This window comes from Odocoileus virginianus, chromosome 30 (assembly GCF_023699985.2).
Source record: "Odocoileus virginianus isolate 20LAN1187 ecotype Illinois chromosome 30, Ovbor_1.2, whole genome shotgun sequence".
NCBI lineage: Eukaryota > Metazoa > Chordata > Mammalia > Artiodactyla > Cervidae > Odocoileus > Odocoileus virginianus.
In genome coordinates, this window is record NC_069703.1 from 11,371,951 (window position 1) to 11,398,111 (window position 26,161).

Here is a 26,161-nt window from a genome sequence, read left to right on the forward strand (position 1 = left end):
AAAACAGTTCCTGTTACAAAGTACATATACAACTAAAATTGGCTTTTTAAAGTACAGTCTTATTCTTTGACCAGTACGGTTCTATTTGTGGAATTTGTGGAAATTGGCTCCCTGGTAGGAAATAAAACAAATATTTTCAGTGTTAGAGCCATTGAAATTTTTAATTGCCACAGATCTTGGAGAGGTCTTGGAATTTAGCTGGGGTTCATATCCAAAGCAGGCATCTCTAAAAGATGGCCTTCAAGCTTCCAGATAGCCACACAGGTGGAACAAGAGTCTGACTTTAAAATCTTTGATTGTAATTAGAATTTCAAGTACATCTTTATGATAGGCTTTTCAGAAAAGAGTCAGCTGAGAGATTTTTATATAGCTGACAACAAAGAAGCATTCTCCAAAAGCTTCTCTAGACAGTATTTTCTATAAGTAGAGTGCTATGTTTGTTATGACCAGTAACGACATCCATTTTCTTCTGTATTGCCTGTCGCTGCTATCCCCTTCCTCCTCTCTGGCCCATCCGCCATGTTTGAATGCCTCATAGAAACACATTCCCATCTTGAACAATCCAGGAGAAAGCAGAGGAAGCCTGCATTTCTTTTCTGACTCTGTTTTTTTTTTTTTTTTTAATGGATAAATTATCATAAAGAGTTTCTGGTGAACGTAATTTACCTAGTGCTCATATTTCCAGGCAAATATTCACTGCTAATATGGTTCAGATTATTTGAGAAATAATTTCTTTCAAGTGATCTGAAATCTGTCTTTATAAATTAGGTCTTTATATGTAGTTCTTCTTTCTGAGGTTAAGGAGCTTGAATCTCCCAAGTAGGAGGCCTTCAAACAGAACACAAATATTCACAAGGCAAATCAATCATGTACAGAGTAGTGATAGTTACTTTCCTTGATCAACACCTAGTAGAGAGTAACAAATAGACAACTAGTAATTGAATGATACTCTTTCTCGTAATGTAGCCTGAAACTACATTGCTTTTTAAATAATCAGTGACACAATGTGGGCTGTTATGAAACTTACAGTTGACTAATTTATCTCAGGCCTTTCCACACTATTTACTGTGAAACTGGGCCTATAACTATGGGATTTACATTTAATCTTTTAAAATTTAGTCTTTATTAATTGCCCCACTATTCCAGACTGCAGCATCTTAGAGATTTAAGACTCTTTTTGACTTATTATTTATGCCTTTTGGTATCATGTCACACACATTTGTGAAGTATGCTATCTACTATTTTATCCAAATCTTTGATGAACACAATGGTGTAGACAGGAACAAAGATAAAGCCTTCACATAGATTTTACTCATTATTTAACTTCACACTGGTATTCTTTGTGTTGATAAATACTTTACTAGGAGACCAAAGGTGTATTTAGTGGGTATGAAGTATATAAAATGGAATCAGTTAGTTTAAAACAATAGCTTGAAATACTTTTATTGTGTTTCAAAAGACAAATCATTCCCTGCGTTTCTGTACCCTATTGTCATTCCTTAATACAGAATTCTTGGCTCACTGATTTTAAGAATTAAATTTCAAAGTTTCCTTTTTATTTCTACATTTTGTGTTTCAAAAATGCCTTTTTATTTCTATACTATTTTCCTTAAGTTTATTTCTAATTTACTTTCTGTATCTTCCAGATGTTCAAGCTGGATTTAGAAAAGGTAGAGGAACCAGAAATCAAATTGCCAACATCTGTTGGATCACTGAAAAAGCAAGAGAGTTCCAGAAAAGCGTCTACTGCTTTATTGACTATGCCAAAACCTTTGACTGTGTGGATCACAACAAACTGGAAAATTCTCAAAGAGATGGGAATACCAGACCACCTGACCTGCCTCTTGAGAAACCTGTATGCAGGTCAAGAAGCAACAGTAGAACTGGACATGGAACAACAGACTGGTTCCAAATTGGGAAAGGAGCACGTCAAGGCTATATATTATCACCCTGCTTATTTAGCTTATTTGTAGAGTACATCATGAGAAATGCCAGGCTAGATGAAGCACAAGCTGGAATCAAGATTGCCAGGAGAAATATCAATAATGTCAGATATGGAGATGATACCACTCTGATGGCAGAAAGTGAAGAAGAACTAAAGAGCTTCCTGAGGAAAGTGAAAAAGGAGGGAGAAAAAGGTGGCTTAAAACTCAACATTCAGAAAACTAAGGTCATGGCATCTAGTCCCATCCCTTCACGGCAAATAGATGGGGATGCAATGGAAACAGTGAGAGACTTCATTTTGGGGGACTCCAAAATCACTGTAGATGGTGACTGCTGCCATGAAATCAGAAGATGCTTGCTCCTTGGAAGAAAAGTTATGACCAACCTAGACACATATTAGAAAGCAGAGACATTACTTTGCTAACCAAGGTCCATCTAGTCAAAGCTATGGTTTTTCCAGTAGTCATGTATGGATGTGAGAGGTGGACTGTAGTGAAAACTGAGCACCAAAGAATTGATGCTTTTGAGCTGTGGTGTTGGAGAAGAGTCTTGAGAGTCCCTTGGACTGCAAGGAGATCCAATCAGTCCATCTTAAAGGAAATCAGTCCTGAATATTCATTGGAAGGACTGATGCTGAAGCTGAAGTTCCAATACTTTGGCCACCTGATGTGAAGAACTGACTCATTGGAAAAGACCCTGATGCTGGGAAAGATTGGAGGTAGGAGAAGAAGGGGACAACAGAGGATGAGATGGCATCACTGACTCGATGGACATGAGCTTGAGCAAGCTCCAGGAGTTGGTGATGGACAGGGAGGTCTGGCATGCTGCAATCGATGGGGTCACAAAGAGTCAGACATGACTGAGAGACTAAACGGAACTGAAATGACATCACAAAAAAGATAAAAAAGATCAACATTGTTTTCAACATTAAATTATTTTTAAAAGTGTTGTTAAGCTTCTTTTCATGAATTATTATAGAATTTTTAAATATTCCTTATCTATCATATTTTTATATTATGAAGCACATCTCATTATGTATGTGTATGTATGTATATACCCATCTCATTATGGGTATATATATATATGATGAAGCTATATTAAATGTTCAATAAATTTATTGACAGCATTTTTATTTTAATACATATTTATTAACATATATTTATACATTGGTTTACTGAGCATCTACTAGATACCAAGTATTGTGCCTGCAAAAAAGATCTTCCCTCAGATCGTCCTTCTTATTGAGGGCCAGAAATTCTGTCTTCTAAAGGAATGACAACAGGATACAGGGACTCAAAGAATGATCTGCCTTTGAGACACAATAAGATGGTAAACAGTTTCCAACCAACCTAATAAACCTTCAAGAAAGATGCTGCTAGAGAAGGTATACTGATTTCTATAGAAGCAGATAAGACACACAAGAGACACAGAATACCCCACCGAAAATGCTTAAGCAAATTTCAAAGAATAAAATAAAACCTAAAACTTAATCTAACTATCCAAGTGGTTTTTGTCATGCTTAACCACTCAGATCTCGCCATTACCTTCATATGAAATCACAGGATTTCTCCATTTAAGGACTATTTCCAGATTAGAAGCAATGCAGCAAAAACTTTGCAAAATTTTTTTCTATAAAAGCAAAGTGTAATGCTATTGATGTGTCTCTGCTGTTAGTATTTGTCCACATACATGTGGTTCCTACCTTCTGTCTCTATGGAGAGCATTAGTGGATTCGTGGGTCCTCCACAGTTCATTCCTAATGCTGACTATGGTCTAGAGAAGCAAGAAATAGAGAAAATAAGTCTTTGATGGGAATTTAATCTATATTCCTAAAAATTCATAATAACATGATAATGATATTTCAAAAATGTTCTTTTTCAAAAAGTGATGAGTGTTTGTATGCTCAAAGTGCAATCACATCATCTCATTTTTACATGAGACACTTCTCTTTAAAGATATACAAACATGAGTACAATTTTTAGGTTTTAAAAATAAGTCACAATAGTCTTTTGCCTGAGTTTCGTTGCTGCCCAGAACATCTTCCCCAGAGGCATCTGCAAAAAGCAGCTGGATTATTTTATTTCTCTTGGCTCAAGAAATCTTCCACTTGTACCTTCTGTTGAAAGTTTCTTATCTTTCCATTTCACGTGCATTGAGATTCATCATTTCTCTTGGCATTCACCAGGTCTCTTTGAGTTAATAATCATCAGCTCAATTCTCATACAGGATTTTCCTCACCAAACTTAGCTGCTTCCTGAACTGCACCCTAAGAGCAAGTCCTGACCTGACCCAGCCTGGCCCAGGCTCCTGGGGCACCATGTACCAGCCCACAGGTCTCTATGGGAGATTAGATTTCATTATTCTACATTGATAGGCAGCTGTGGCTATGCTCTGTGGCCTTCTCTCTTCCCTATTAATAATCTGAAGAGGGACTGGGCACTTGGGGAACGTTCTTCCATAGAATAGCCTACAAGAGAAAGAGGTTGGGGCAGGGAAAAAAAGTGAGCCACAGACTTGAAGTCACATTGTCTGGTTGGGTACCTGCTCTTTGTGGCCCTTCTGAGTGACTCGTGCCTGTCTACCTCTTCATTCAAATATTCCAGCAATTTCTACATGCCTAGCATAGGTCATGGTGAATCAATGAAATCTACATCATTAATATCAATGTTATCACATGGTACATACCGCTCTGCAATTGAGAAGCATTAAAGGCTAGCACATATGGATGTATCATGGTATATCCAGAGAACAGATATCATGACTTAGTCATTTGCAACGGAAGGATATTTCCTGTTTCCAGCTTTTCAGAATTAATAAGCAGTGTTGCAGTCAACAAAGTGGTTCATACCTTCTTGTGCATATATGTGCAAGTTCCAGGTTTTAAGTTTTTTCCCCCAGATATCAAGTTTAATAGATAATAGCCATTTGTCTCCTTTGGGCACACACACACACAAATGAATATTTGAATAGTTGTATGTGTAGTACAAGGTCTGCAAGATATACCCCAAACTGATAACCTCTAGAAAACTAGGGACCAGATTTGGGCTGGGAATTATGGCTGAAAAGGACTTTACCCTTATCTGTAATATTTTAACTGTTTTAAAATATAAGGCAAACAGATTCAAGTCTTATTTGTATAATTTTAAATGTTTTCAGGCAGGAATAGAGGTGCAGACGTAGAGAATGGATGTGTGGACACAGTAGGGGATGGGCGAGGTGAATTGGGAGAGTAGGGCTGATACATATACACTGAGAAGTGAAAGTGTTAGTGTTCCGTCACGTCCGACTCTTTGCGATCCCATGGACTGTAGGCCACCAGGCTTCTCTGTCCATGGACTTCCAGGAAAAATACCGGAGTGGGCTGACATTCCTTTCTTCAGATATATACACGCCCATGAGTACAACAGATAGCTAGTGAGAAGCTGCCGTATAACAGAGAGCTCAGGGCTCTGAGATGACCTGGAGGGGTGAGATGGGGCCGGGGTGGGAGGGAGGCTCTCGAGGGAGGAGATTTATGTAAACATATAACTGATTTACTTCATTGTACAGCAGAAAGGAACAAAACTTAAAGCTACTATGCTCCAATTAAAAAAAGATAAAAATTTAAGAAGTGAAACCAACTGCTCAGTGAAAATGACTTTTCTTCCTCTTTTATTCGATGCAGGAAGTGGAGCAGCTCCTCGCTGGTCGCCCCCATGTCTAACTCCAGCTCTCTGCGGGCCCTCCAGCCAGAAGCCTTGCTGGGTGTGCAGGGAGGCAGCCAGGGGCTCGGCTGCCTGAGCTGCTGATGAAAATGCACGCAGATCTGAAAGGCATCTCCCAGAGGCAGCGGCACAGCCCATGCCTGAGTGGTCACAGGGCTTCCTCTCCACCCGCACTGCTACCCAGAGCAACTGCAATATGGGAGCTCTAATTTCTCTTTGATTGAAAAACATCACAGATGATCACATTCTGAAGCCCTTCCTTAGGATCTGACTGTACTGATTACGATGATGAAAGGAACGCCTACAAGTGGAGTTACACATGGGAGGGCAAATCAACAACTGATTGAAAACATGATAAAGTAGTTGCAGAATGTACACTTAAAAAAAAACAGGAAGCATTTCTAATCCCTTTGATGAAAAATATTTCACTGGGATTTTGCTTTTTTAAGTTTCCTCTCTCTTATGTTCCTTTCACTTTCCTGTCTCAACTCTTCCCTTTGAAAACTCCTGAATGTTTTCTTTATGTACTGCTGCTGATGCTAAGTTGCTTCAGTCGTGTCCGACTCTGTGCGACTCCATGGACGGCAGCCCACCAGGCTCCGCCATCCCTGGGATTCTCCAGGCAAGAACACTGGAGTGGGTTGCCATTTCCTTCTCCAATGCATGAAAGTGAAAAGTGAAAGTGAAGTCGCTCAGTCATGTCCGACTCTTCGCGACCCCATGGACTGCAGCCTACCAGGCTCCTCTGTCCTTGGGATTTTCCAGGCAAGAACACTGGAGTGGGTTGCCATTGCCTTCTCCATTCTTTATGTACAGATGAACTAATTTCCCCCCTTCCCCGACTTTTAAATTATAATACATAGAGTCTTAGGATACTGAGTTGTCAAATTAAGGAATTGTGGGCAGAAGAAAGCCTTGTCTGTATGTAAGCTTTATTTTTAAGTTTTGGGAGGAGACTTATTATCTATGGACACTGGAGTAATTTAAAGATACCAAAATTGAATAGGCAGAGTCCTCTCAAAGTTAAACTTTATCTACTAAGGCAGTGAACATGACAGTTGTACATCAGAGGTAGCGTGTGTTGGGGTTGGAACTGCCCACTCTTTAGGGGGCAACAGGTAAGAGAACATTTATGTTCCTCAGCTACATGTAAATGAGGATAGGTTTGTATCTCCTAAAGGATGTCACTATGCAGTCTTCTAAAAATGCTGCAAATGGGCAATACAAATTATACTGTAATTAATTGCATATATCACTGTTGCCATTAATTCATAGTTCTTAACTGGATAGAAAAGTTATGATGTACTTGATCCTTGCGAACATCAGATTAACCTGATCTATTATCTTCAGGGAAAGCTATGCAATTAAGTGTATTAAATAGGCCAAAGACAGATATGCAGTTTTGTATTTTGAGCATATTACAGGTTTTCCTAACATATTTAGTTTGACCCTTCTGATACAAATGCCACTTTTTTCTCTTGGGGTAAAAGCTGAGAATATTTGAGTTGAATTAAAAGAAATTTGAAGATTTGAAAAATGAATGAAATGATAAGTTTAAAATATCTTTCTTAATTAAATTTGAAAATTGTGAAGTAGGTAATTTTTTTCAAGAAAATTAAATTATCAAAGTTAATTAAAGAAAGTATGAAGAAGTATGAAGAGATTACTAAGCTTGAAGAAACAGAAAACTTTATCTAAATACTATAAAGATTACAGTGTCCTCAGGTCTTCTTGAATTGTGTCTATTTAACTCTTGAACTGTGAACTGAAAATTTTATCTAAATATTATAAAGGTTCCCATGTCCTAAGCTTTTACTCTTGAACTTGGTCTAAAGAAATAAATGGTCCTTATGTTAGAAAAATTGTTAAGATGAATAATATAACTGGTAGCTTACATGTAGCTACCAAATCTCAAATGCTCAAAACCAACAAAAATCATATTGAGAGAGAAAAAGAGACTATTCTGATTCATAAATAATGCAATTCTAAATAAAAAATGAGCAAATAAAATCTAAAGTGTAGTTAGAGAATAGTTCACTATAAACAGGTTAGCTTTTAGCCCCCACAATCCCAGGAATATTTACTATCAGGGATGTTATTAGTACAATGCTTTCAAGAACAGAAAACATGGGATATAAAACAAATAAATTCAAAATCAATTCTGACTTCATACTCCCAAAAATCTTAAAAAAGAAAAAGAAAATGACTTTCCTCATACTAGAAGGAATATCAAACAGACAACTAACACCATAGTATTTAATGAAGAAATACTAGAAAAATGTCCCATTAAAGTTGATCCAATTTAAGATCATCTGATACAAGCCCCATCATCTCTTGCATTACTCAATTTTGTTGTGAAAGATCTGGAGCCTCCCAGGAATGAAGACATGAAAGAGAAATGAGAGGTTTAGATACTAGAAAGAAAGAAACTGAAACAAACCTTTTGATTGCCTACCTAGAAGCAAGAGATTCAAGCTAAACCAATATTTGAAATTACTAAGAGTTCAGAAAGGTTTTTCTTTACAAGATACCAATTCAGAAATCCATAACCATCATCAATCTAGCTACAAAAAAGGTAAAATTAGAAAAACCTTTATTCACAATAGCAATAAATATGTGATACCCAGGGTGTCCCCAGTGAGAAACACAGAATAATAAGAAGTAAGCTACATATAACCTTTTACTGAGAACTAGAAAAAGAGCTGAAAAAAAGTAGAGACCTAAATACCACAAAGATGACAGATATTCTCACAACAACACATAGGTTTAATGCAAGCCTAAATGAAATACTAACAGACTAATTTGGCACCTTACAAATGATTTTAAAGATTTCCTAGAAGAACAATTGTTTAATAACAGTACTGACTCAATGGACATGAGTTTGAGCAAGCTCCGAGAGATGGTGAAGGACAGGGAAGCCTGGCATGCTGCAGTCCATGGGGTTGCAAAGAGTCAGACACGACTGAGTGACTGAACAACACTTTAAAAATAAGAGTGATGCTACCAAGATGGTGGAAAAGCAAGCCCTGGATCCTCCTTCCCATCAAGATACACTGACTGAACTACAACACAAGAACAATTTGTCTTCTGCCTGGAGAAGAAAGGCAAGGTCTGGACCACAGACCACTATTCTGATTTTTTCTGTCTAATGCAGTGGCTTCTGTCTAACCTGTCTCATCACATGCTAGATGCCTTCAGTTCAGTCACTCAGTCCTGTCTGACTCTTCGCGACCCCATGGACTGCAGCATGCCAGGCCACCCTGTCCAACACCAACTCCCAGAGTTTACTCAAACACATGCCCATTGAGTCAGTGATGCCATCCAACCATCTCATCCTCTGCCGTCCACTTTCTCCTCCCATCTTCAATCTTTCCCAGCATCAGGGTCTTTTCCAGTGAGTCAATTCTTCTCATCAGGTGGCCAAAGTGCTGGAGTTTCAGCTTCAGCATTAGTCCTTCCAATGGGTATTCAGGACTGATTTCCTTTAGGATGGACTGGTTGGATCTCCTTGCAGTCCAAGGGACTCTCAAGAGTCTTCTCCAACATCGCAGTTCAAAAGCATCAATTCTTTGGTGCTCAGCTTTCTTTAGAGTCCACCTCTCACATCCATACATGACCACTGGAAAAACCATAGCTTTTACTAGATGGACCTTTGTTGGCAAATAATGTCTCTGATTTTTAATAAGTTGCTCAGGTTGGTCATAACTTTTCTTCCAAGGAGTAAGCATCTTTATTTTATTATTTTTTTCCATTTATTTTTATTAGTTGGAGGCTAATTACTTTACATCATTGCAGTGGTTTTTATCATACATTGAAATGAATTAGCCATGGATTTACATGTATTCCCCATCCCGGTCCCCCCTCCCACCTCCCTCTCCACCCGATCCCTCTGGGTCTTCCCAGTGCACCAGGCCCGAGCACTTGTCTCATGCACCCAACCTGGGCTGGTGATCTGTTTCACCCTAGATAATATACATGTTTTGATGCTGTTCTCTTGAAACATCACACCCTCGCCTTCTCCCAGAGTCCACAAGTCTGTTCTATACATCTGAGTCTCTTTTTCTGTTTCGCATATAGGATTATCGTTATCATCTTTCTAAATTCCATATATATGTGTTAGTATACTGTAATGGTCTTTATCTTTCTGGCTTACTTTGCTCTGTATAATGGGCTCCAGTTTCATCCATCTCATTAGAACTGATTCAAATGAATTCTTTTTAATGGCTGAGTAATATTCCATGGTGTATATGTACCACAGCTTCCTCATCCATTCGTCTGCTGATGGGCATCTAGGTTGCTTCCATAAAAATATGGAACGTTTCACGAATTTGCGTGTCATCCTTGCACAGGGGCCATGCTAATCTTGTCTGTATCGTTCCAATTTTAGTATATGTGCTGCCGAAGTGAGCACGAGTGTCTTTAATTTCATGGCTGCAGTCACAATCTGCAGTGATTTTGGAGCCCCCCAAAATAAAGTCTGTCACTGTTTCCCATCCATTTGCCATGAAGTGATAGGACCAGATGCCATGATCTTAGTTTTCTGAATGTTGGGTGTTAGGCCAACTTTTTCACTCTGCTCTTTCACTTTCATCAAGAGGCTCTTGAGTTCTTCACTTTCTGCCATAAGGGTGGTATCATCTGTATGTCTGAGGTTATTGATATTTCTCCCAGAAATCTTGATTCCAGCTTCTGCTTCATCCAGCCCACCATTTCTCATGATGTACTCTGCATATAAGTTAAATAAGCAGGGTGACAATATGCAGCCTTGATTTACTCCTTTCTCAATTTGGAACTAGTCTCTTGTTCCATGTCCAGTTCTAACTGTTGCTTCTTGACTTGCATACAGATTTCTCAAGAGGCAGGTCAGGAGTTCTGGTAGTCCCATCTCTTTGAGAATTTTCCACAGTTTGTTGTGATCCACACAGTCGAAGGCTTTGGCATAGTCAATAGCAGAAATAGATGTTTTTCTGGAACTCTGTTGCTTTTTCAATGATCCAACAGATGTTGGCAATTTGATCTCTGGTTCCTCTGCCTTTTATAAATCCAGCTTGAACATCTGGAAGTTCATGGTTCACCTACTGTTGAAGCCTGGCTTGGAGAATTTTGAGCATTACTCTGCTAGCATGTGAGATGAGTGCAATTGTGCAGTAGTTTGAGTATTCTTTGGCTTTGCCTTTCTTTGGGATTGGGATGAAAACTGATCTTTTCCAGTCCTGTGGCCACTGCCGAGTTTTCCAAATTTGCTGGAATATTGAGTGAAGCACTTTAAAAGCATCATTTTTTAGGATTTGAAATAGCTCAACTGGAATTCCATCACCTCCACTAGCTTCATAGTGATGCTTCCTAAGGCCCACTTGACTTCGCATTCTAGGATGTCTGACTCTAGGCGAATGATCACACCATCGTCATTATCTGGGTCATGAAGATCTTTTTTGTATAGTTCTTCTGTGTATTCTTGTCACCTCTTCTTAATATCTTCTGCTTCTGTTAGATCCATACCACTTCAGTCCTTTATTGTGCCCATCTTTGCATGAAATGTTCCCTTGGTATTTCTGATTTTATTGAAGAGATCTCTAGTCTTTCCCATTCTATTGTTTTCCTCTATTTCTTTGCATTGATTACTGAGGAAGGCTTTCTTATCTCTCCTTGCTATTCTTTGGAACTCTGCATTCAAATGGGTGTATCTTTCCTTTTTTTTCCTTTGCTTTTCGCTTCTCTTCTTTTCACAGCTGTTTGTTAGGCCTCCTCAGACAACCATTTTGCCTTTTTGCATTTCTTTTTCTTGGGGATGGTCTTGATCCCTGCCTCCTGTACAATGTCACAAACCTCCATCCATAGTTCTTCAGGCACTGTGTCTATCAGATCTAATCCCTTGAATCTATTTGTCATTTCCACTGTATAATCCTAAGGGATTTGATTTAGGTCATACCTGAATGGTCTAGTGGTTTTCCCTACTTTCTTCAATTTAAGTCTGAATTTGGCAATAAGGAGCTCACACAGTTAGCTCCCAGTCTTATTTTTGCTGATTGTATACAGTGTCTCCATCTTTGGCTGCAAAGAATATAATCAGTCTGATTTCAGTGTTGGCCATCTGATGATGTCCATGTGTAGAGTCTTCTCTTGTATTGTTGGAAGAGGGTGTTTGCTATGACCAGTGCTTTCTCTTGGAAAACTCTGTTAGCCTTTGCCCTGCTTCATTCTGTACTCCAAGGCCAAATTTGCCTGTTACTCCAGGTATTTCTTGACTTGCTACTTTTGCATTCTAGATGCCTAGGGATCACAGAAAACAAAGACAGCAGTTTGAACTAACACAAAGGTCAAAGAAAAAATGTACACAGACACACAGACATATAGATAGACAGACAGACACATACACATGTCCTATAACTAACAAAAACTACAAATAACCTAATTTTAAAAATGAACAGAATTTCTACAAATAGACACTTCTCCAAAGAAGACATACAAATGGCCAACAGGAACATGAGAAGACACGTATCAGGAACTTGCAAATTAAAACCACAATGAGATATCACTTCATTCCTATTAGAACATCTATTATAAAAAACACAAGAAGTAACAAGTGTTGGTGAGGATGTGCAGAAAAGGAAACCATTGTGCACTATTGATGGGAATGTAGATTTATGCAGCCACTATGGAAGTTTGGAGATTCCTCAAAAAATCAGAGTTAGAACTATCATACAATCCATAAAGTCCATTTCTGAACATTTATCCAAAGGAAACAAGAACAGTAACTCAAAAAGATATTCTCACACTCATTTTCACTGCAGCATTGTTTACAATAGCCAAGACATAGAAGCAACCTAAATGTCCACCGATGGATGAATGGATAAAGAAAATGTGATATATCTATATCTATCTGTGTATATATAAAATATATAAATGAACCATAAGAAGGAAGAAAATTTTCCATTTGCAACATTGTGGATGGACCTCAAAGGCATTATTTTATTTGAAATGGTTTAGACAGAGGAAGAGTAATACCGCATGATCTAACTTGTATGTGGAATCTTAAAAAAAAAAAAATAGCAAAAGCACCCCAAATCAAAAAACTGAGCACATAGATACAAAAATAGAACAGTGATTGCTGAAGCAGGATGTAGGAGGTAGACAAAATGGATGAAGGTGATCAGAAGATGCAAAGTTCCAGTTAAAAGATAAATAAGCTCTGATACAGCATGGTGACTATAGTTAGTAATATAGTTAGTTGTATATTCAAAAGTTGCTAAGAGAGTTGATCTTAAACATTCTTATTGAAAGAAAAACTGTTTGTAACTATGTGTGGTGGAGGACATTGACTAGACTAATGGTGAGCATAACACAGTTGTACATACATTGAATTATTATGTTGTACATCTGCAACTAATGTAATGTTATATACCAATTATATCTCAATAGGAAAAACAAACAAACAAAAATGGAAACTATCAACTTTGGGTTACTTTGTGAATTATCCCATGTGAGTTAAACTGATGGTGTGAAAGATCATAATGAAAGCATTTTGAATTGAAGAAAACAAATTTGTTCTATAATATGCTAATGGTATCATAAAGCTGCTACTGCTGCTAAGTCACTTCAGTCGTGTCCGACCCTGTGCAACCCCATAGAAGGCAGCCCACCAGGCTCCCCCGTCCCTGGGATTTTCAAGGCAAGAACACTGGAGTGGGTTGCCATTAAAGCTAGAATGATTAAAAAATATTCTTGTGTTAAAAATAAAATTAAAAGCAATTGAGCCAAATAGATGGTGATAAAACACATTCTAAAATGGTAAAAATTATAAATCTAAACAAGATGAAAAGGCAGAGAAATACCCAATAGGTAAAGGAACATGGAAAATGCCCACCAAGTCAAACAAAAGAGGAGGAGATAGGGAATCTACCTGAAAAAGAATTTAGAATAATGATAATAAAAATGATCCAAAATCTTGAAAACATAATGGAGTTACATACAAATAGCCTGGAGACAAAGATTGAAAAGATGCAAGAAATGTTTAATAAAGATCTAGAAGAAATAAAAAAAGTCAGTTAAAAATGAATAATGCAATAAATGAGATCAAAAACACTCTGGAGAGAACCAAGAGTAGAATAACGGAGACAGAAGATAGGATAAGTGAGGTAGAAGATAAAATGGTGGAAATAAATGAAGCAGAGAGGAAAAAAGAAAAAAGAATCAAAAGAAATGAGGACAACCTCAGGGACCTCTGGGACAATGTGAAACGCCCCAATAATATTTGAATCATAGGAGTCCCAGAAGAAGAAGACAAAAAGAAAGGCCATGAGAAAATACTCGAGGAGATAATAGCTGAAAACTTCCCTAAAATGGGGAAGGAAATAGCCACCCAAGTCCAAGAAACCCAGAGAGTCCCAAACAGGATAAACCCAAGGCGGAACACCCCAAGACACATATTAATCAAATTAACAAAGATCAAACACAAAGAACAAATATTAAAAGCAGCAAGGGAGAAACAACAAATAACACACAAAGGGATTCCCATAAGGATAACTGCTGATCTATCAATAGAAACCCTCCAGACCAGAAGGGAATGGCAGGACATACTTAAAGTAATGACAGAGAATAACCTACAACCCAGATTACTGTACCCAGCAAGGATCTCATTCAGATATGAAGGAGAATTCAAAAGCTTTACAGACAAGCAAAAGCCGAGAGAATTCAGCACCACCAAACCAGCTCTTCAACAAATGCTGAAGGATCTTCTCTAGACGGGAAACACAGAAAGGTTGTATAAACGTGAACCCAAAACAACAAAGTAAATGGCAACAGGACCACACCTATCAATAATTACCTTAAATGTAAATGGGTTGAATGCCCCAACCAAAAGACAAAGACTGGCTGAATGGATACAAAAATAAGACCCCTATTTATGCTGTCTACAAGAGACCCACCTCAAAACAAGAGACACATACAGACTAAAAGTGAAGGGCTGGAAAAAAATATTTCACGCAAACGGAGACCAAAAGAAATCAGGAGTTGCAATACTCATATCAGATAAAATAGACTTTCAAATAAAGGATGTGAAAAGAGATAAAGAAGGACACTACATAATGATCAAAGGATCAATCCAAGAAGAAGATATAACAATTATAAATATATATGCACCCAACATATGAGCACCGCAATATGTAAGGCAAACGCTAACGAGTATGAAAGAGGAAATTAATAGTAACACAATAATAGTGGGAGACTTTAATACCCCACTCACAACTATGGATAGATCAACTAAACAGAAAATTAACAAGGAAACACAAACCTTAAATGACACAATGGACCAGCTAGACCTAATTGATATCTATAGGACATTTCACCCCAAAACAATCAACTTCACCTTTTTCTCAAGTGCACACGGAACCTTCTCCAGAATAGATCACATCCTGGGCCATAAATCTGGTCTTGGAAAATTCAAAAAAATTGAAATCATTCCAGTCATCTTTTCTGACCACAGTGCAGTAAGATTAGATCTCAATTATAGGAAAAAAAATGGTTAATATTTCAAACATAGGGAGGCTAAATAACACACTTCTGAATAACCAACAAATCATAGAAGAAATCAAAAAAGAAATCAAAATATGCATAGAAATGAATGAAAATGAAAATACAACCGCCCAAAACCTATGGGACACTGTAAAAGCAGTGCTAAGGGGACGGTTCATAGCATTACAGGCTTACATCAAGAAACAAGAAAAAAGCCAAAAAAACAACCTAACTCTACATCTAAAGCAATTAGAGAAGGAAGAAATGAAGAACCCCAGGGTTAGTAGAAGGAAAGAAATCTTAAAAATTAGGGCAGAAATAAATGCAAAAGAAACTAAAGAGACCACAGCAAAAATCAACAAAGCTAAAAGCTGGTTTTTTGAAAAAATAAACAAAATTGACAAGCCAAGCAAGACTCATTAAGAAACAAAGAGAGAAGAACCAAATTAACAAAATTAGAAATGAAAATGGAGAGATCACAACAGACAACAATGAAATACAAAGGATCATAAGAGACTACTACCAGCAGCTCTATGCCAATAAAATGGACAACTTGGATGAAATGGACAAATTCTTAGAAAAGTATAACTTTCCAAAACTGAACCAGGAAGAAATAGAAGATCTTAACAGAGCCATCACAAGCTAGGAAATCAAAGCTGTAGTCAGAAATCTTCCAGCAAACAAAAGCCCAGGACCGGATGGCTTCACAGCTGAATTCTACCAAAAATTTAGAGAAGAGCTAACACCTATCTTTACTCAAACTCTTCCAGAAAATTGCAGAAGAAGGTAAACTTCCAAACTCATTCTATGAGGCCACCAACACCCTAATTCCAAAACCAGACAAAGATGCCACAAAAAAAGAAAACTACAGGCCAATATCACTGATGAACATAGATGCAAAAATCCTTAATGAAATTCTAGCAAACAGAATCTAACAACATATTAAAAAAATCATACACCATGACCAAGTGGGCTTTATCCCAGGAATGCAAGGATTCTTTAATACCCACAAATAAATCAATGTAATACACCACATTAACAAATTGAAAGATAAAAACCATATGATTATCTCAATAGATGCAGAGAAAGCCTTTGACAAAATTCAACACTCATTTATGATTAAAACTCTCCAGAAAGCAGGAATAGAAGGAACATACCTCAACATAATAAAAGCTATATATGACAAACCCACAGCAAGCATCACCCTCAATGGTGAAAAATTGAAAGCATTTCCCCTGAAATCAGGAACAAGACAAGGGTGCCCACTCTCACCACTACTATTCAACATAGTGTTGGAAGTTTTGGTCACAGCAATCAGGGCAGAAAAAGAAGTAAAAGGAATCCAGATAGGAAAAGAAGAAGTGAAACTCTCTCTGTTTGCAGATGACATGATCCTCTACATAGAAAACCCTAAAGACTCTACCAGAAAATTACTAGAGCTAATCAATGAATATAGTAAAGTTGCAGGATATAAAATTAACACACAGAAATCCCTTGCATTCCTATACACTAACAATGAGAAAACAGAAAGAGAAATTAAGAAAACAATACCATTCACCATTGTAACAAAAAGAATAAAATACTTAGGAGTATATCTACCTAAAGAAACAAAAGACCTATACATAGAAAACTATAAAACACTGATGAATGAAATCAAAGAGGACACAAACAGATGGAGAAACATACCGTGTTCATGGATTGGAAGAATCAATATTGTCAAAATGGCTATACTACCCAAAGCAATCTATAGATTCAATGCAATCCCTATCAAACTACCAACAGTATTTTTCACAGAACTAGAACAAATAATTTCACAATTTGTATGGAAATACAAAAAACCTCGAATAGCCAAAGTAATCTTGAGAAAGAAGACTGGAACTGGAGAAATCAAGCTGCCTGACTTCAGGCTCTACTACAAAGCCACAGTCATCAAGACAGTATGGTACTGGCACAAAGACAGAAATATAGATCAATGGAACAGAATAGAAAGCCCAGAGATAAATACACGAACCTATGGACACCTTATCTTCGACAAAGGAGGCAAGGATACACAATAGAAAAAAGGCAACCTCTTTAACAAGTGGTTCTGGGAAAACTGGTCAACCACTTGTAAAAGAATGAAACTAGAACGCTTTCTAACACCATACACAAAAATAAACTCAAAATGGATTAAAGATCTAAATGTAAGGCCAGAAACTATAAAACTCCTAGAGGAGAACATAGGCAAAACACTCTCTGACATAAATCACAGCAGGATCCTCTCTGACCCACCTCCCAGAATATTGGAAATAAAAGCAAAAATAAACAAATGGGACCTAATGAAACTTAAAAGCTTTTGCACAACAATGGAAAATATAAGTAAGGTGAAAAGACAGCCCTCAGATTGGGAGAAAATAATAGCAAATGAAGCAACAGACAAAGGAGTAATCTCAAAAATATACAAGCAACTCCTGCAGCTCAATTCCAGAAAAATAAATGACCCAATCAAAAAATGGGCCAAAGAACTAAACAGACATTTCTCCAAGGAAGACATACAGATGGCTAACGAACACATGAAAAGATGCTCAACATCACTCATTATCAGAGAAATGCAAATCAAAACCACAATGAGGTACCATTACACACCAGTCAGGATGGCTGCTATCCAAAAGTCTACAAGCAATAAATGCTGGAGAGGGTGTGGAGAAAAGGGAACCCTCTTACACTGTTGGTGGGAATGCAAATTAGTACAGCCACTATGGAGAACAGTGTGGAGATTTCTTAAAAAGCTGGAAATAGAACTGCCATATGACCCAGCAATCCCACTTCTGGGCATACACACCGAGGAAACCAGATCTGAAAGAGACACGTGAACCCCAATGTTCATCGCAGCACTGTTTATAATAGGCAGGACATGGAAGCAACCTAGATGCCCATCAGCAGACGAATGGATGAGGAAGCTGTGGTACATATACACAATGGAATATTACTCAGCCATTAAAAAGAATTCATTTGAATCAGTTCTAATGAGATGGTGAAACTGGAGCCCATTATACAGAGTGAAGTAAGCCAGAAAGATAAAGACCATTACAGTATACTAACACATATATATGGAATTTAGAAAGATGGTAACAATAACCCTATATGCAAAACAGAAAAAGAGACTCAGATGTACAGAACAGACTTTTGGACTCTGTGGGAGATGGCGAGGGTGGGATGTTTCAAAAGAACAGCATGTATATTATCTATAGTGAAACAGATCACCAGTCCAGGTTGGATGCATGAGACAAGTGCTCGGGCCTGGTGCACTGGGAAGACCCAGAGGAACTGGGTGGAGAGGGAGGTGGGAGGGGGGATCGGGATGGGGAATACATGTATCTCCATGGCTGATTCATGTCAATGTATGACAAAACCCACTGAAATGTTGTGAAGTAACTAGCCTCCAACTAACAAAAAAAAAAAGGAAAAAAAAATGTAAAAATTATAATATATACTAAATAAACCACTACATAGAATTTAAAAAAACGAAAAGATTGATTTGAAGTCAGAGAAAACTGGCTATTTAAATGCAAAGTAAGAGTAAGGGAATGCCCTCACTTTCTAATATGTATCAAAATAACAGCCAGGTATATTTAAACTTTAAATGTTAAAAAGCAATCAAATAGTGTTAAAACAAATACAGCTAAAAAGTCATTTGATTTCTTAATGGTAAAAACTTTCCTAGCATAAAGCTGTGTAAAAAGTCAGGAATGTTAAGACTGAGAGCACTTTCATAAGAATTGAAAATGTCTATATTACAAGACACATTATAAATAAGATTAAAGAAAATAACTATAAAGAAAGGTTCTGCACAGCTAAGCTTAATGTTTAAAAAGTTAAAATCCATTAATAAATCTAGTTGATGCATCAGTATAAATGAGCAGCGAACAGCAGAAAGGAAATATAACTACCTTCTAAACTATGTGGGGAAAAGGAAGTTTCATTTCACCCTTAATCAGAGAAATGGAAATTATGGCAAATAAACTATATTCTCCTCATAAAATTAACAAAATTTAATTTTTAATAGTCAATATTAACAAAGATTCAGAGAGTTACTTGAACTCACTAGGAGTGTAATTTGGTATATCCTTTCTAAATAGCAATTTTGTATGAAGAGTCTTTAAAATGTTCCCACTTCTTACTTAGTGATTCCACTTTACAAAATATACACTCATGAAATAAGTGGGGAGCCATGTACAAAGATGAAGGTATGAAGATTTCAGTAGTAAATGTTGAAATTATTGCAAAAGTTGGAAATAACCCAAATATCCAACAACAAAGGAGGGGTTAGATAAATATTGCTCAGTCCATTTAAGTAAAAAATATACAACCATTAAGATGTTCTTGAAGAATTGTAACAGCAATGGGAAAACACCCACAATATAACTTACAGTTATAGAACTATATGATCAACACATTCTGCAGCATGATGTAAACTATATTTGAAATATTTGCAGAGAAAATAAGAAACCAAAAATATTAACAATAGTTAGAGATTGATTGCAGTTTTAATTTTGCTCTTTGCTCATCACTGAATTTTCCAAACTTTACAATAAATATGTAGCACTTTATGACTGGAAATAAACTATTTTAAGAAATACATTCCTAATGGTGGATTAGAAGAAGGAAAACCTACTGACCTAGTTCTTAGCTGTGTTGATAATTTTGAAGCTTGAATGACAATAAAAACAGCTTATAATGAGCTTCAAAAAAGAAAGATGCTCCTAGATTTTTCTTTGATCATATTAGCAGCTTGAAAATATTCCCCAAATTAAGGAATGGCCCATGGCAGTTCACCACACCAATGCAAGTCCAGATTAATTGTGCTTTGATTGTTCTTTTCCTCTTTGGTCTCACCTGATGATGTGGGTTGCTGCCATTGGTTTGCTGAGTCTGAGATAGTCTTTGAAGCTTTTGTTTGAAGGTCTCTGAGGCTGCTATTTCTACTGGTTCAGTTGTACACTCATACATTGGTACTTCAGATCTATTACACTGAATGGAGAGCCTGTTATAAGAGTAGAGTTTTCAGCCATTAAAAAGAATTCATTTGAATCAGTTCTAATGAGATGGATGAAACTGGAGCCCATTATACAGAGCGAAGTAAGCCAGAAAGATAAAGAACATTACAGTATACTAACACATATATATGGAATATAGAAAGATGGTAACGATAACCCTATATGCAAAATAGAAAAAGAGACTCAGATGTATAGAACAGACTTGTGGACTCTGGGAGAAGGCGAGGGTGGGATGTTTCAAGAGAACAGCATCGAAACATGTATATTATCTAGGGTGAAACAGATCACCAGGCCAGGTTGGGTGCATGAGACAAGTGCTTGGGCCTGGTGCACTGGGAAGACCCAGAGGGATCGGGTGGAGAGGGAGGTGGGAGGGGGGACCGGGATGGGGAATACATGTAAATCCATGGCTAATTATTTCAATGTATGACAAAAACTACTGTAATGATGTAATGTAATTAGCCTCCAACTAATAAAAAAATAAATAAATAAAAAATAAATTAAAAAAAAAAGTAGAGTTTTATGAGAGGTTGTAATAAGTTTTAATGATCAGGTGTGACATTGAGGAGAATCTTGTTAGAAAATGTTAAGTCAGTTATTCAATCTAATATAAAAAAATAACAGCAGAGTAGTTCAGGTTTTCTCTGTGCTCTCTCTCTCTTTCAACTACTTAGTTGATATGGAGCTAATTAACCAACAAGTGGAACAAAACTTCCATTCCCTTTCCTCTTGACAATCTAGAAATGAGAATGTAAAGAAGTTCAGGGATGACTACAGAAAATCTCCCAGGTCATCCTGTCCGGGTCAGATACTAGGGGTAAGTGCAGATGTGTGTTTATTACCAACATAGCTAAAAGAGCATACAGTAGAGTAGTTTAAGGTCAGGCATATTTCATTTTATACAACTGCATTTAATTTCATTCCCTCATTCAAAAACTATTTAAAGTATCTTACCATCTTGAGTTACTGCAGACAAAAAAGACTTAAAAAAAAAAAAAGAGAACTCCCTGCTCATAGAGAATTTATGTCTAATGAACAGACAGATACAATCATTTCTGACACAGTGCACTTATTTTTACAGAATGCAATGAGAGTATAAGAAAATAAGTGATTACTCTGCAGTACACTGAACTTGTGTGTTTGTTCACGGGGCCGGCACTTTCTGGTGAACAGAATATAACACACTGACATTTTAAGAACCTTTAGCTCTGCACGTTGCTGTTGTTCAGTTCTTCACTCATCTCTGACTCTGAAAGCCCATGGACTGCAACATGCCAGGCTTCCTGTCCTTCACCAACTCCTAGAGCTTGCTCAAACTCATGTCCACTGAGTCATTGATGCCATCCAACCATCTTGTGCTCTATCATCCCCCTCTCCTCCTTCCTTCAATCTTTCCCAGCATCAGGGTCTTTTCTAATGAACCAGCTCTTTGCATAAGGTGGCCAAAGTATTGCAACTTCAACTTCAGCATCAATCCTTCCAATGAATATTCAGGACTGATTTCCTTTAGGATGGACTGGTTGGATCTCCTTGCAGTCCAAGGGATGCTCAGGAGTCTTCTCCAACCCACAGCTAAAAAGTATCAATTCCTCAGCATTCAACTTTCTTTACAGTCCAATTCTCACATCCATACATGACTACTGGAAAAACCATAGCTTTGACTAGATGGACCTTTTTCAGCAAAGTAATGTCTCTGCTTTTAATATGCTGTCTAGGTTTGTCATAGTTTTTTTTTCCCAAGAAGCAAGTGTCTTTTAACTTCATAGCTGCAGTCACCATCTGCAGTGATTTTGGAGCCCAAGAAAATAAAATCTGTCACTGTTTCCATTGTTTCCCTATCTATTTGCCATGAAATGATGGGACAGGATGCCATGATCTTCATTTTTTGAATGCTGAGTTTTAAGCCAGCTTTTTCACTCTCCTCTTTCATGTTTATCAAGAGGGTCTTCAGTTCCTCTTCACTTTCTGCCATAAGGATGGTTTCATCTGCATATCTGAGGTTATGATATTTCCTCAGGCAATCTTGATTCCAGCTTGTCCTTCATCAATCCAGAATTTCACATGATGTACTCTGCATAAAGTTAAATAAGCAGGGTGACAATATACAGTCTTGATGTATAAAGCTATATACAGATGTATATAGCTCTTTCCCGATTTTGAACCAGTCTACTGTTTCATGCCTGGTCCTAACTGTTGGCTTCTTGACCTGCATACAGGTTTCTCAGGGGGCAGGTAAGGTGGTCTGTTATCATGTCTTTAAGAATTTTCCACAGTTTGTTGTGATCCACACAGTCAAAGGCCATAGCGTAGTCAATGAAGCAAAAGTAGATGTTTTTCTGGAATTTTCTTCCTTTTTCTATGATCCAATGGATATTGGCAAGTCCTAGGTTTGCACAGGGCTTACAATTCCTTTTTTTCATCTTATCTCCACAAACACTACTCTGGGAGTAGGAAGAACAAGTTATCTCTATCATCAGGTGAAAAAACCAAAGTCTTAGAAACATTCCCCAAGGCCACTCACTGGATAAGAACAAGACTTCTTTGTCTTTCTGTCCCAGGTTTAAACGTCACTAGAACAAAGCTAGTGGATGTGGTGGAATTCCAGTTGAGCTATTTCAAATCCTAAATGATGATGCTGTGAAAGTGCTGCACTCAATATGCCAGCAAATTTGGAAAACTCAGTAGTGGCCACAGGACTGGAAAAGGTCAGTTTTCATTCCAATCCCTAAGAAAGGCAATCCCAAAGAATGCTCAAACTACCGCACAATTGCACTCATTTCACATGCTAGTAAAGTAACGCTCAAAATTCTCCAAGCCAGGCCTCAGCAATATGTGAACTGAGAACTTCCAGATGTTCAAGCTGGATTTATAAAAGGCAGAGGAACCAGAGATCAAATTGCCAATATGTTCTGGATCATCAAAAAAGCAAGAGAATTCTAGAAAAACATCTATTTCTGCTTTATTGACTATGCCAAAGCCTTCGACTATGTGGATCACAATAATCTGTGGAAAATTCTGAAAGAGATGGGAATACCAGACCACCTGACCTGCCTCTTGAGAAACCTGCATGCAGGTCAGGAAGCAACAGTTAGAACTGGACATAGAACAACAGACTGGTTCCAAATAGGAAAAGGAATATGTCAAGGCTGTATATTGTCACCCTGCTTATTTAACTTGTATGCAGAGTACATCATGAGAAACGCTGGGCTGGAAGAAGCACAAGTTGGAATCAAGATTGCCGGGAGAAATATCAATAACCTCAGATATGCAGATGACACCACCATTATGGTAGAAAGTGAAGATGAACTAAAAAGCCTCTTGATGAAAGTGAAAGAGGAGAATGAAAAAGTTGGCTTAAAGCTTAACATTCAGAAAACAAAGATCATGGCATCTGGTCCCATTACCTCATGGGAAATAGATGGGGAGACAGTGGAAACAGTGGCAGACTTTATTTTTTGGGCTCCAAAATCAGTTCAGATGGTGACTGCAGCCATGAAATTAAAAGACGCTTACTCCTTGGAAGAAAAGTTATGACCAACATAGATAGCATATTAAAAAGTGGAGACATTACTTTGCCAACAAAGGTCCATCTAGCCAAGGCTATGGTTTTTCCAGTGGTCATGTATGGATGTAAGAGTTGGACTGTGAAGAAAGCTGAGTGCCGAAAAATTGATGCTTTTGAATTGTGGTGTTGGAGAAGACTCTTGAGAGTTCCTTGGACTGCAAGGAGATCCAGCCAGTCCATCTTAAAGGAGATCAGTCCTGGGTGTTTATTGGAAGGACTGATGCTGAAGCTGAAACTCCAATACTTTGATCACCTCATGTGAAGAGTTGACTCATTGGAAAAGACCCTGATGCTGGAAGGGATTGGGGGCAGGAGGAGAAGGGGACGACCGAGGATGAGATGGCTGGATGGCATCACTGACTCGATGGACATGAGTTTGAGTAAACTCTGGGAGTTTGTGATGGACAGGGAGGCCTGGCATGCTGCGATTAATGGGGTCACAAAGAGTCGGAGACGACTGAGCAACTGAACTGAACTGAACTGAACTGAATGTCTTCCAACACTGGATAATTAATTACTCCTTGTGACACTTCATACTCCATTCTAAGAGACCCATGTTATCAATCCAACCATCCATCAATTCCTCTATCATGCATCCACTCATTTTATTATTCAGCCCATCAGTATTCAGCAAATATTTATTGTGCATTTATCATACTGAGATGCTGCTGTAAATTCTGGAAATACAACTGGAAACAATGAAAGTTCCCTCCCCTGATGGAGTTTCCATTAAAGCGAAAAAAGTGAATATATAGAACATCAGATGCTGATGAAATACTTTTGAAGAGAAATACAACAAAGGAGAAAGTTTGGGAGTGTCAGAGTGGGGACAGGGGATAAAATGGTAAATAGGCAATCAGGCAGGGCCTTAAGGACGAGCTGACATCTAACTAGACCTTTTGCGAGTATTTAAGAGGTAAGGAGTCCAGCCATGCAAAGAGGTGGTCTAAGGATACCAATTCTTTAAAGTAAAGGTTTTAATTGTGAGATTGGGGGCTACGGCTTAGTCCTATGGTGAGGAGGGAGGAGCAGAACTGAAGAACAGAGGTGTGGAGGGGAGAATGGACCTGGAGAGGCTCCCAGCGTGGCTCAAACACGCAGGAGTTTTCTAAGTCATCTTACAATGTTCAGTCTTTAGCTTAAAAACAATGTGAAGCTAATGGAGGGGCTTAAGGCCTGCAGTGAGTTTGGGGGAAATGATGCGTGAGGAATACCATCTTATTTTTTTTTTTTTTTTTTTTTAAAGATCAGCCAGGCTTCTATGGCCAAAAGAAATGCAAATAAGAGCATCAATCTTGGTGTTCTAACTATGAGAATGGAGGGATCTGGAGAAGATTTCAAGTACGCAATAAATCCAGCTGACTAATTGTCAGAGTTTAGTGTTACTCTGCTAGGGAAAGGTGAAATAAATGGCTTGAGGATGACAGATGAGTTGCTACCTGATATCTTTGCTTTTATTTTTAAATTTAAATTATTTGTGCTATGTTAAAGATATACATCAAGATGATAGCCAGGACTTCCCTGATGGCCGAGTGGATAAGACTCGGCCTGCCAATGCAGGGGACATGGGTTTGATCTCTGGTCCAGGAAGATTCCATATGCTCCTGAGCAGCTAAATCCCCGTGCCACAGCGACTGGGCCGGAGCGCTACGGCCTGTGCTCCACGGCAAGAGAAGCCACCACGATGAGAGCCCCTCACACCACAACCAAGAGGAGCCCCCTCCTCACCGCAACCAGAGAAAGTCCGCCAAAGCAGCCAAGACCAAGCGCAGCCAAAGAGAAGATGAACTAGAGTTAGCCAAATTCTCTAACTTTATGAGTCCTGTGATAACCACCTGCTAGGTAAGTGTGGTACAGGTATAGGCATGGTATCTAATTTCCAAGTCAATATGTATTTTTCCTTTCAGAGAGCTATAAAAATATATGAAATTACACCAAACTATAAAGTGACAAAATGACCACACAAATAGGGTCTAGGATTGAGATGGAATATGATAGATGTCTGAAAAGTTTAGAGAATTACAGAAGAAATTAACAAATTAATATCAATTTGATTAAAGTGATCTATTTTTACACTTCTGGTAGATAAAATAAGAGTGCATGGATTATTCTGGCTGCTTTCCTCCCAAAAGTTTCATGATCATAAGCCCATGGAAATAGTGCCTCTTTCTTTATCTTCTGGAGTTTTAAATTATAAAGAAATAATGACTTCAAACTTTCAGGTCATGATGACTTTTAAAAGGTCATCTTTAGGCTGGTACTCAGGTGTGTGATGGATGATCTCAGTTACCAGGGTGATGGGTGTCCTTTGAGTAACCCTTTGAAACACAGATTAGCATTCTGAATTTTGTGGATTAACAAAATTCACAACTTTTAATGCAACTGTTTTACTTGGGTGAATT

The 26,161-nt window shown here is 37.9% G+C and overlaps 1 protein-coding gene and 1 non-coding gene across 2 annotated transcripts in view; both read right to left on the bottom strand.

Annotated features, from left to right (window-relative positions):
* Positions 1–26,161, bottom strand: part of DYTN (dystrotelin) — a 66,637-nt gene that overhangs the window by 18,469 nt on the left and 22,007 nt on the right.
* On the bottom strand, positions 9,953–10,059 carry LOC139032280 (U6 spliceosomal RNA). The gene has a single exon (XR_011484815.1). It is a non-coding gene; the product is annotated as a U6 spliceosomal RNA (small nuclear RNA).